This window comes from Suricata suricatta, chromosome 9 (assembly GCF_006229205.1).
Source record: "Suricata suricatta isolate VVHF042 chromosome 9, meerkat_22Aug2017_6uvM2_HiC, whole genome shotgun sequence".
NCBI lineage: Eukaryota > Metazoa > Chordata > Mammalia > Carnivora > Herpestidae > Suricata > Suricata suricatta.
This window is the reverse complement of record NC_043708.1, coordinates 2,561,297-2,574,184: the sequence shown is the minus strand read 5'-3', so window position 1 is coordinate 2,574,184 and position 12,888 is coordinate 2,561,297. Positions and strand designations below refer to the sequence as shown.

The following is a 12,888-nucleotide window of genomic DNA, read 5'->3' as shown; positions in this document are numbered from 1 at the left end:
GGGAGAGGGAGACACAGAATCTGAAACAGGCTCCAGGCTCTGAGCTGTCAGCACAGAGCCCGACGCGGGGCTCGAACCCACAAACCGTGAGATCTTGACCTGAGCCGAAGTTGGACGCTTAACCGACTGAGCCCCCCAGGCGCTTGGCAAGTTTGCCATTTCTAATGACAAATAATTTTATTCTTTTTCTCTCATAATTAGACAAGAATATTTGTGCTAAGAGAAATGAATTTAAATTACAAAATGTTTAAGTATAATTAATTCTTTCATGTAATAATACTGTAATCTTTTTATTCTATTTCACATCATTTATCACCCACTTTCTAGAATTTAAAAGAATTAAACTAAGACTTAGTCATCTTTCCCTGGCTTGAGTAATTCTGTAACTTTCTATTGAATTCTTATCTGTACAAAGATGAAAACAAAGCTAGACTTCCATCCTCCGTCCCCTGTGCTGCTGGATGAAGTTTCCTGAAACTTGGTTCTGTCCTGAGAGGCGGGGCACTTGCTGCCCACTGAGTGGGGCCCTCAGGCTCCAGAGCATCTGTGAAGACAGCGCGCCCCACACCCGCCCCTGCAGGCCAGCGGTGGGGCCCCCAAAGCCGCCTTCTGAGTGAGCTTGCAGGTGCAGCCACCAGGCCTGGGTTCTCACTCAGGGGCCGTGCCCCACCGCACCCCTGTCCGCCGGACGTCCTGGCTGCCAGGCCCACCTGCACCTGCTCCTGTGCCTTGGGGGCGCCCTTCCAGCCTCCCCTGTGCGCCTGCGTCTTCAGCCACACTTGTCAGGACGGCTGTCCGAGCCCACCCTCAGGAAGGAAGAATCTTCTAGGGGGAGTCTAACCCACCCCATCTTCACAATCAGCCAAGGAAGCTTTAAAAGGGCGATTCGCAGCCCTGAACCCATACCCAATGACTCTCAAAACCAGACACTCGGGCTAGGAATCTGCATGTCTTGGCTGCCCCCAGCCCCCAGTCCCTCCCTCTCCTCACCGTCCTGGTCCCCCGCCACCACGGCTCACAGCCCCACAGGGAAGGACGTGGCTCCCTGCCCGCTTCGGGGGCTCCTGACGGAGAGGTGCGGTTTGAACCACGCGGGACCCTGGTCCGAACAATCGGGAGGCCACACCCTCGACCAGGAGCAGGCTGACTACCCTTCTCTACATCAGTGTTTGAAAAACAAGATCCCGACTTTCAGGCCGAGACTGTATCTGGTTCCTAACAGATTCTTGTTTTCGAGCGTCTTGAAACAACGGGCGGCAGCACCGTTAACGGACACTGGAAGGTCCCACGTGGGCCTCGCAGACCCCAGCGCTCGGCGCTCCCCTGGCCTGTGTCCGCCATCCTGACCTAGTTCACCTCAGCAAGCTATTTTTTATGCAAATATCCTCAGTAAGAAGATTCTAAAGGGGGGGTGCCTGGTGGCTCAGTCAGTTGAGCAGCCAAGGCTCAGGTCACGATCTCACAGTTGGTGAGTTCAAGCCCCACTAATAGCACAGAGCCCATTTTGGAGCCTCTCCTCCTCTCTCAAAATAAATTCTAGAAAAAAGGAGATTCTAAAGAATGTCATATACAATGTTAATAATGTAAAAAGTGTTTCTGTGGGCACAGTGACAGACTGTGGCACTCGCTGAAGGAACCCGGCCACCTGCGCAGTCTACACTGTAGCAGAGTACCCCGCACACAGCCCTTCCCGCGGAGGCCCCACCCGCGGCCTGTGCCCTGCCATCCCGGCCAGGGGCCACCAGGGCCCAGGCAAATAGCGACCTGCAGGGGGTCACAGGCCATCGGGATGTCCGACTCAGGTGGAGGCTGACCAGCCCTGGCGAAACTCGAGGACGGGCCCCTGGCTCTGCTCCACGAAGCCATCTCATCCTCAACAAGCGCCGGAACTTGTGTGGAACCCCGCCCCCCACCTCTCCCGGGGCTGGGAGGGTGGTGCGGGGCGAGCACGCCAGGAGGTGCTAGCCTGACCCCGAGGACGAAGATGCCGCAGTCCGCGTTTACCGGAGACCGTGCGCTAAGCAGGGCGCCCATTATTTTATTTACTCCTCGTAACCATCCTACGGGACACTAGGATTATTCCCATTTCACAGACAAGGACCGAGGCCCACAGGCCAGACGCAGGACAGGGGAGACCAGCGCTGCGTCCGCACGGCCACACCGGAGCCACACTGCCCAGAAGCGACGGTGTCACAGCTAACGGGACGGTGACGCGAGCGTGGGAGAGCGGTCCAGGGACGAAGGCGCGGGCGCCGGGAAGGCAACGGCACACGCCACGGACCGGACCGACTCAGGCGCCGCAGGGAGAGCCAAGCGACCTGGCAGCAAGCTGTCTAAACGGATCCGAAGAGCTCTTTCAGTAAGCACAGAACTAAAACCGCCGGCAGGTAGGAACGCTCCTGTCTCGGTTGGTTGGCGATGTTTCCTCTAAAAATTCTGTGTCTTGGGGCGCCTGGGTGGCTCAGTCGGTTGAGCGTCCGGCTTCGGCTCAGGTCAGATCTCACGGTTCATGGGTTCGAGCCCCGCGTCGCCTCTGTGCTGACAGCTAGCTCAGAGCCTGGAGCCTGCTTCAGATTCTGTGTCTCCCTCTCTCTCTGACCCTCCCCTGCTCGCACTGTCTCTCTCTGTCTCTCAAAAATAAATAAAAAGCATTAAAAAAAAAATTTAAAAATTCTGTGTCTTGCGGTCAGTGGGTCAGATCGATGAAGTATAAAAATACAATTGAAATGATCTGGGGGCGCCTGGGTGCTCAGTCGGCTAAGTGTCCTACTTCAGCTCAGGTCATGATCCCACAGTCTGTGGGTTCGGGCCCCGAGTCCGGCTCTGTGCTGACAGCTCGGGGCCTGGAACTCCTTCGGATTCTGTGTCTCCCTCTCTCTCTGCCCCTCCCCTGCTCATGTGCTGTCTCTTTAAAAAATCAACATTAAACATTTTTTATTTTATTTTTTATTTTTTTAAATTTTTTAAAATGTTTTATTTATTTTTGATACAGAGAGAGACAGAGCATGAGAGGGGGAGGGGCAGAGAGAGAAGGAGACACAGAACTGGAAGCAGGCTCCAGGCTCTGAGCTAGCTGTCAGCCCAGAGCCTGATGTGGGGCTTGAACTCACGAGTGAGATCTGACCTGAGCTGAATTCGGAGGCTTAACTGACTGAGCCACCCAGGCACCCCTAAACATTTTTTTAATTAAAAAAAGCAAAACGTTGACTCAGTGGTAAAAAAATAATGAAATAATAAAGTTTGGTGGTTGTTTCTCTTGATTGTACTCGGGACCCCGTCCTGACACTGACAGACAGATGTGGGGACGAGCAGAGTGAACAATCTGCGTCCCACAGGACGCAGGAGAAAACGAAATCAAGAGCAACACCTCCTTTATCTAGACTGTTTGGAACAGATGCTTAACAAGTTTCCAGAGCAATGAGGTTGACTCCTTGAAAGAAGAGCTCTTCTCTATTGTAATCACTTTAGGCGGGCATCTTTTTTAAATCTTTTCTTCACTTTCCTGCCGTTTCCATCCCGCCCACCGGCGCCGCATGCTCACCCCGGGGCGGCCGGCTCTAACCCACCGCGGGGTGCGGGCTCTCTCGCCCAGACGGCGCTCCTTTGTGGTGGCGCCCGTGTTGCTGTTGGCCTCCTGGCTTATATTTTCAGTTTCATCCCCGGGCTGTCACCTGTCACTTTCCGTTACTGCTGGTGGACTGAGCTCTAGCAGCTCCTTCTAACCAACGGCTCTGTTTTGAACAGATTTTAAACCGAGAACCCTGGCAACCTTGTCAGCATGTACGTAAAAGAACACAAGGAAGCAGGACCCGAGCGACGGGCTTTCCTCTGAACAAAGCACACAGGCTTGTAACGTAGGAAACACCATATGTTCCCATATAAAAGGCCGTCTCCTAATTTCTCGAAAAGATCCACAAGTTTGCCATCAACTTCTGTGGGTGTAGAAAACTTGCCTGTTTATACTATTTATTTTATCATAAGTTACTAAGATGCACATTTCAGGTCACAGATAAGATCCGCGTTGAGACCAGCGGCCGCCCCGGCCCCGCACCAGGGTCATCCTCATCACGAAAACAGCTTCTTCAGCCCACAAACGCTCCCTACCATTTCCCACACCACCTTTGGTTCGGCCTGAATTGTTTACGGTAACACAGCAGGTTTTAAAGTCTTCTTTCAAGCCATAAACAGTCACCCGCACGCCACGAGGCAGATCTGTTTTCGCTTGTCCGATGGGCGCAGCGTGACCTGTAAAACGCCCCACTTTCTGTGCTTCTCAGGGACAGCTGCGGGGCTCCTTCCTCTTGACATTGAACACAACTGCATCAGACCCCCGGGGGGATTTGCTGACCGTGGGCCACCCATGTGCCTCCATTTCCCTTCAGGTGACCTCGAGGAGCCCCCCGCCCGCACCAGCCCTGACCTTGACCTCGGGGAGCCTGCACGACAGCCCTGATGGAGGCCGGCTCCGGGCTTAGTGCCTTCCTGAACGGTGCTCAGCTGTTCAAAAGAAAGTAAAGCAAGCACCCTGTCACGTGGAGAGAGACTTTACAAGAACCTGAATAGGAGGGCGTCTCTCAGCTGAGGGAGCCTCTTAGGGGACAAGCCTGGTCTTATTTTGAGGCAGAACCACAAGAGTGAGCTTTGGAGTGGCGCGGCACCCCCTGCAGGGCCCGGGGTGAGGAAGGCCTGGGCTGCCCCCTCACCCACGTCCTGTGTAGACAAGAGAATCCAGCAAAATACCTCCCACGAGAGACGCGGCCACTCCACCATCGTGACGGAGGGTTCTGAGAACTAAAACAAAGTATACGTGAATGGCAGGATTTAGATCTTAGAGTAACTTGTCAATTATTCTACGAACCTCGTGTTAGCTCATAATATTCATGTCCGTAAGTTCACATATTAGTGCAAGAGAACCAGATTTTCTGTCACTGAAGAAGAAATCAGGTTTTTAAAGATGTTTTTTTCTTGTCTTAATCAGAAACTATAATCAAATATTTAATTCATTTCTGCACATTTCTGGTAAATGTAAAGCACTCCCACCTCAAAGTCTGGGGCATAATGACTGAAAGAGAAGTGGAGATTTTCAATCAATATTTCAGGTAAAATTAATCTAAAATAATAGTAAAATCCCACTTTAAGCAAAAAACTCTAAATGCTTCCCCCCTTTTTTAACAAGATGTGTCTTTAAAATATCAAATGGGGGGGGGGCGCACCTGGGTGGCTCAGTCAGTTAAACGTCCGACTTCGGCTCAGGTCCTGATCTCGTAGTTCATGGATTCAAGCCCTGCGTTGGGCTCTGTGCTGACAGCTCAGAGCCTGGAGCCTGCTTAGACTTCCATGTCTCTCTCTCTCTCTCGCTCTGCCCCTCCCCCATTCGTGCTCTGTCTCTCGGTCTCAAAAATAAATAAACTATTTTAAAAAATAATAATAAAATAAAATATCAAATTAGGGGCACCTGGGGGGCTCAGTTGGTTAAGTGTCCGACTTTGGCTCAGGTCATGATCTCACAGTTCGTGGGTTCAAGCCCCACATCGGGCTCTGTGCTGACAGCTCAGAGCCTGGAGCTTGCTTCAGATTCTCTCTCTCTCTCTCTCTCTCTCTCTCTCTCTCTCTCTGCCCCTCCCCCGCCCATGCTCTCTCGCTCTCTTAAAAATAAACAAACGTTAAAAATAAATTTTAAAAAAATACATCAAATTAACTACCGGCAGAAAGGAGAAAGGAGATTGAGAGCTGGCTAAGCAAAACAGAAGAAAAAGAACTTCTAGACCCGGCTCCGTGACTGCGAATTTAGTTCTGACTCACCTGGATCCCCCCCTTGTTCCTGGGGTAAGCTAAGATGGGGAAACAGAATCCACAAACCAGTCAGGGGAAAAGGGGAGAAGACATGTCACCGCCAGCCCGGTGGGGTCCAGGCCTTGCACGGGGTGGCGCGGGGGCCTCTGGCCAGGCTGCCAGCTTCTCCGGAGCTCCCGCCGCCCTGTTTGAGGAGCCCCGGGCCCGGGCAGGGAGCACTGTCACTCCAGATCCCATAGCAGCGGGGCTGCTGGCGGGAGGCGCACACGCAGGCCTGAAAAAGCGCACAGGACACGCTGAGCCGCGGGCAGCGCTGTGACCAGTGCGCGCTGCGGGCTCCGGACCCTGCCCGCGCGGCCAGCTCAGGGCCCTGCAGGCCAGGAGGCCACGGGCTACGACAAGACAGTGCACTCCGAGCCTCACACCGCTGTGTCCTCGGATGAAAGCGCACTGCCTGCGCAGAGACCCTAGCGCCCTGGAGCGGCACAGAGAGACTTCCCGGGGCGCGCACCTCCTCAGGACGCACAGAAAGGCGGGTTCCAGAGCCCTGGGTCCCAGTTCCCGGCCTGGGGTCCAAGAAGGCGGTGCGGAACTGCCGGCACCTGTGGGCAACATATGCTCTGCCTTCCGGATGGGCGGGTGAGCCCCACGTAAGGAGACTATTCTAGAATTAGAACAGAAGTGACAAGTCCCCCAAATTACAGCACCTGCAGTGAGGTGGGGGGGGGGGCACGACCTGACACTGTGCAGACACCGCAACAGGCAGGGACAGTCCCTGACACATGACAATCCACAAGCCCTGACGTAGGACCACAGTGTGTTCCCGTTAGCCCCTAATTCACACTGGAGCCTGAGGTGCATGGGCCACTGTCCACAGAGGAGTCTCACTGAGCTCCAGGAGAGGAACCGGTTCAATTCTGCACGCTTTTAGGATATGGAGTCACCGAAATGAAGGCATTTCCACATCAGGACTCAGATACACGTTTGTCCAAGTAAATGTGTGACTTCAGATAATATGCACATCATCACTCCCTCAGCTACAAAGCAAATCTTTTAAATGTCCACCACGGATTTCCGCCTTAAAAAGAGATCTGATCACTTCTATCAAGTACAGATAATGGTAAAGCCCCCGGAACACTCGCAAAACCACGTCGTGCGACGTGAGAATGTTCCGGTGTGGACCAGGCTCCTCTGGGCTTGTATCTCCCGTAGACTGCTCACTTGCTCAACACTGCTGTGTAGGCAAAAATGAATAACTAATTTATAACTTAAGTCAACTTCAGATCAGGCTGTCCAGTCATCACTTACCGCCCTGACCACAGCTGAGAACCTCACACGTATTTCGAGCAAGTGCGTCGGCTCGGATTTCTCCTGTCAGCGGGTGACGTTCAACACGTCTCGTCTGCATCATCTGAAAATCAAGTTCCTACAGCTTTGGACATATATTCAAATTTCCCCCATCAAGCTCCTGAAAGAATACCTTAGTAGTTTCTTTTATAATTAATAAGCATAGAAACAAATATTAGAATTTTCTATTAGTTTATGGGAACTAACCAACTGAGCAACAGAAATACCCCTGAAAATACCCATTTCAAAGTTCCATGAACGCACTCATCTTCCACAGCTTTACATGAAAACTGTACAGTTTTTCAATGTCATTCGGCTGGCAACTGGCGTGCCCCGGCAGGTGCCACCTGCTGCTGGCTCTTCTCCAGGAAGACAGTCTGCCAGACACCATGTTTCCCTCCAAGATCACGTCCGCGTGAGTGTGAGGAAGCGGAGGGCTGAGGCCAGCTGTCACCACACTCCAGAGACCACTTACAAAGGGACTTGCCCGGGCACGAGCCCATGGTCAAGGTCACACCCAATCAAATGACTAGACCAACCAGAAACTTGCATGGCCTCAGCTCTGAAAGGAACTCACCGTGGGAATAGTCGTCTTCCTGTGACCTGCAAACCTCTGTCCAGCCAACTTGTAACATACAGGGGAAAGCCCCGCATTTTGTCTGGTTCTTCAAGAGCAGTTACATCTGATAGCGCATCGCTACTGTCTTAAATCCGTGTGAATATCTGAAGTCCCTCAGGCTGGCCAACAAATGGGAGCCTGCTATATAAGAAAAGCCTGAACAGTCTGAGTATAATTTCTGACTAAATGTTTTAGACTTCTTTTTCATTTACTCTCCCTACTGCTTTCCCCTGGGCCCAGGAGGACATGCAAAACGTTAGCAACTTGTGCACCACGGTCAACACCCAACCAGAAAAGACACAGCCCCTCGAGCGGGAACAAGGTGCTCTGGAGGGGCCCCTGGTGAACCAGGGACTAACCTCCTAGCTCTGGAGAGAGGAGACGTCTGGGGAGTGCCGGCCAAGGGGCAGGTGGAGGGGGGAGGTGGGGGGGGGCAGCGCTCGGGGTTGCTGTTCACACCCCAGGGGTCTGTCACTGCTCTAATGACCACCGTGGACGGCCTGGCGTGTGCAGAGGCCAGATCACGACGTCTGCTTAGTGCCTGCCCCTCACCGGCACCCCGGCCCACAGAACCACGGGCTTCCCAAAATGCCTTTAGAACAACACTTCCCAAATACGTCCCGCGGAACATTCTTTCTCTAGAAAATGCTTTATGAGGAAACTTCTTGTTCAGAAAGTTAGAGACAGGCCCACTCCAGCTCCTTTTGGAAAGTCATAAATTACCGTTGATATTAAAAGCTTTCAGAAATCCTCATATGGGCGCCTGGGAGGCTCAACCTGTTATGTGTCCGACGTCAGCTCAGGTCACGATCTCGCGGTTTGTGAGTTCGAGAGCCTGGGGCCTGCTTCCAATTCTGTGTCCCCCTCTCTCTGGCCCCCCTCCACTCATGCTCACTCACTTGCTCAAGCGCGCCCTCTCTCTCTCAAAAATAAATATACATTTAAAAATGCTACAAAATAAAATAGTTTACCTTTGTTTAAACCAACATTTCCCAAACATTTTGGCCCCAGGATCCCTTCTTCAAAGTGTCCAGCCCCCGCCTCCCTTAGAACGAGGGCTCCGGACAACACGCGGCCCCAGGCCCCCCTGAGTGGCGACAGGAACACCTCTGCTCCTCAGACAGGGGAGGTGACAAAGATACCGATCTGGCAAAAAGAAAAAAAAGATCAAGTGCAACACTTTGCGGGGCCACATAGGCAACCGATGGCAGAGCCTCTTTCAACCTGCTCCCTGGGGTGTGCGCTGGGAGAGACCCCCGCAGCCCCTCGTCAAGGTCCCACGCCTGGAGGGGGCTCCCCTGACTCAGGACTAGGTTGCCGCAGACCCGCCTCTGCCCGGTGGCATGCCGGGCGTCAGCAGCTCTCGCCTGGGATGCCCCCGGGGGACGTTTGACGATGTCACAGGTCCTGAATATACTTTCCGTATCGGCTTTCGTGGTAGCAGCCGGGGTGAGGCTCCGCATCCCACCGGGCCCGGACGGGCCCCACGACAAGATAATCTGGGCCCGAATGTCGGCAGTGCCAAGGCTGGGAAACCCCGCCTTAGGTGGGAAGAGCAAGAACCCAGTGGAGCTACCAATAGTTCTGACTTCTGAGCACTCCATAGGAAAAAAATAACTTTTCAGAACTGGACAGTCAAACGGCCTGGTCTCTCGATCTTCTCGTCTTTAATAGGAAAACCCGTTGCCATATTCTGAAACACTCGTGCTTACTGCGGACATGAGCCTTCCGGGCCTCCACACACACTTCCCTCAGATACTATGACCCGGTACATTTAGAAAGGCGCTCTCATCTGAATCTCGCTAGCTTTGCTCAAATATCAGTATTTTACTTTATTCAATTTTATTTCAGGAGAGAGTGCGTGAGAGGGGCAGAGGGAAGGAGGGAGGGAGAGAGAGGGGGAGAGAGAGAGAGAGAGAGAGAGAGAGAGAGAATTGCAAGCAGGCTCCACACTCAGAGCAGAGCCTGATGCAGGGCTTGATCCCGTGATTCTGGGATAACGACCTGAACCGATCAAGAGTCAGATGCTCAACTGACTGAGCCACCCAGGCGCCCCAACAATATTTTATTTTAATAAAATACAAATAAACTCTGCTCTCTCTTTTAAAAATCGGGAGGGGGGGGATCTAAAAAACCGGAATTAACCACTTTTCTGTTCGTTGGAGTTGCTTCAAATTTTGTGGTCAGGTGATATTCAGGGTCTTGTTTGTTGGTCAGTTTGTTTTCATTGTCCTGCCAGAGAAGCGATTATGGAAGTGAACACGAAGGAACGCAGGCAGCCTCTGCTCCAAAAGGAAGCGGTGACATCTGGCATAAGTGCATTTCCCTACAACTGGAAAAATGGTATTATTACCAGGTCCAAGTCTTCAAAAAATAAAAAATACTAACTTTGCAATTTCAACATTTCATTTTATTGGAAAGGTTTTACAGAAAAGGTTATCTAAACAATCCAATCGGTAAGAAGAAAGTCCCCAAGTTGAAGGGGAAGAAGTGGGTTACACTAATAGCAGACAAAATAGATTTCTTTTTTTAATAGTTTATTGTCAAATTGGTTTCCATATAACACCCAGTGCTCTTCCCCACAAGTGCCCTCCTCCATGCCCACCACAAATAGAGATTATTACTCTCTATAAGGATTTCATAGTTGTGGGACACTACACAATACAGACATGACAGTTACAAATGTGTGTGTGCTAAATAAGAAAGCTTCACGACACAGGAAGTGGAAACTCAGAGATGAAAGAGGAAAGGGCTGGAAGACTCCACACTCTCCACACAACGGACAGAACGGCCATTCAGAAAATTGGCGAAGAGACACGAGATCCTAACAGCACTCTTAACCCCTGGACCCAACTAGCCTTTACGTAACACCTCGAGCTCAAACAGGCTCTTCACTCGCTGAGGATCTGGACCCAAAGAGGAGTCTTGATAAGTCTCCACACACTAGGACTTACAGAACACGTTGTTCTGACTACAGTGGATGTGAATTAGAAATCAGTAATAGTAAGCTGGCTAGACACGCCCCAAATACCCGCAAGCTAAGCAGCACACTTGTAAATAAACCATAGGTGAAGAGGAATCCGGAATGAAAGGAACCAGCTCGCGCCAGAGCCCCGCCCCCAGGCGCTGCCCAGACCCCGCACCGCCCTCTTGCTCCTTCCCCTCACGGCGCTTTGCCCCAGCGTTCGCCTCTGGGCCCCGCCGACGTGTTCTTTGCGCCACTGTCCTGGAGCAACAATTGGTTGTGATGTGAAAACATGTCACAGGACACACCACTACCACTGTGCATGGCATGATAGAGCTCAGATACGAGAGAAACCGTCACAAGGAATTTACATGGTTTATTGCCAAAAACACAGGAAAGCTGCACATAACGCTGAAGATTTACTCTCCTGCAGGTGGACAAGCGACAGCCGTCGGGCAATTTAAAGGTTGGGGCGCAGGGTCCAACGACCCAGGTAACACATCTATCACTATTTCACATACGCAGCCAGCAGATAGTGGTGTCTACGTCTGTGATGTTAACTGTAGGAGTTGCCATGGGAAGCGACTGGGCGGCCACGTTGCCGTGGAGAGCTGCGCGCGCTGACACCCCCCACCTGCAAACCTGGGATGACCCGAGCCATTTGAAAAGCACCAGTGGCCATCTTATTGCGGGTCAGAGAACAGTTCCAGGCACCGGCAGGGACCGCCGACCCCCACTCTCCGAGCTGGACGGTCTCACCACGGAATTCCAGCACCCCCTTCCTGAACTAAACAGCCAATCCTTCCCTGCCACAGCCCAAAGATGCCCCTACTTGGCTATCTGCCCACCCGAGCTCAAACCTGGAACTCTTGCACCCACAAAACACCCTGCTCTCCCGTACCAGGCGCGACGTCCCTGACTCCCCAGTCCGGAGTCACAGAACCCCGCCCGGGAATCGCAGACTCCAATGAAGGTCTTCTTGGCTCCATAACGTGGTCTCTCTCTTTCCTCTCGCCTCTGCCTCCATCTATCAAACCTTACATCAACAACCCCCCTGACTTTGTCGGAAAAAATCAAGGCATCCTCAAAGTCAATGTGTTAGTCAAACCTTGCAAGCCCCTTTGCAGAAACTGGCCATCCTGTATCTCTTTCTTGCCGCTCGTCTTGGGGACACCTTCCCCTCTGTCCTCCTGGTATGAAGTTGAAGGAAGAGACATGGTCCCAGCGAAAGCAAACTTCAACCCAGCTGCTGGGACTTTGGTTATTGGCAATCTGACCAATTTTGAACAAGGTTATTACCTGTGCACTGCTGTCAACAACCTTGGCAATAGTTCCTGCGAAGCTGCTCTAACTACTTCACATCCAGAAGCTGGAATCATTGTCGGGGCATTGGTGGGCACCCTGCTGGGTGCCGCCATTATCACCTCTACTGTGGGCTTCGCAATGGACAAGGGAAAGGCAAAGGCGAAGGGAAAGGGAAGGAAAAGAAATTCAAAAACCACCACGGAGCTTCAACCATGACGAAGATAAACCAAGGGACAGGGTGCGAGGTCGTACCAGCTGAAGATGTTGCCCACCTAGAAGAGGCTTGGCCACCTTCCATCCATGAGATTCGACCCCGAGCCGGAGCCTGTCCAGGAGCCTGCCCCACAGCCTGCCCCACAGCCTGCTTCAGGTCCTGAGCCTGTCCTGGGGCCTGAGGTTGAGAGAGGGCGGGAGCGGGAGCCGGAAACAGCCCGAAGTGGAGCCGGAGCTGGAGCCTGAGCCCGGGATTGGGGCTCAGCCTTTCCGTGGCAAGGAGGAGGGAGAGGATAAGCCATAGGCTGGCAGCCTCAGTGCAGTGTTGGTCACGAGGGACCCGTAACTGCATCTGGAATTCAGCTGACTTAACCAATCTCCCCCCACGGCCCTCCATTCTGACCAACCCTCTTCTGATAAGGCGCTCCCACCATCAATCCGAAATAAACAGGTCAAGATAACTACTACATAAGCCCAAGGGTTCCTGTGTCACCATTTTACTAACACATAAGCGTAAGTAAGGGTGAGGCAAGTGATTTCTGATTCAGTTGAAAGTGTTTTGCAGCAACATCTATGTTGTATTTCAGGAAACCTTATTTCTCTATTTTAGCTGAACTTTGTTGCATTCCACATGCACACAAGACAA

The 12,888-nt window shown here is 52.2% G+C and overlaps 1 pseudogene; it reads left to right on the top strand.

Moving 5' to 3' along the window:
- Positions 1 to 9,102: 9,102 nt before the first annotated feature.
- On the top strand, positions 9,103 to 12,546 carry LOC115301136 (annotated as a pseudogene).
- The last annotated feature ends 342 nt before the right edge of the window (positions 12,547 to 12,888 follow it).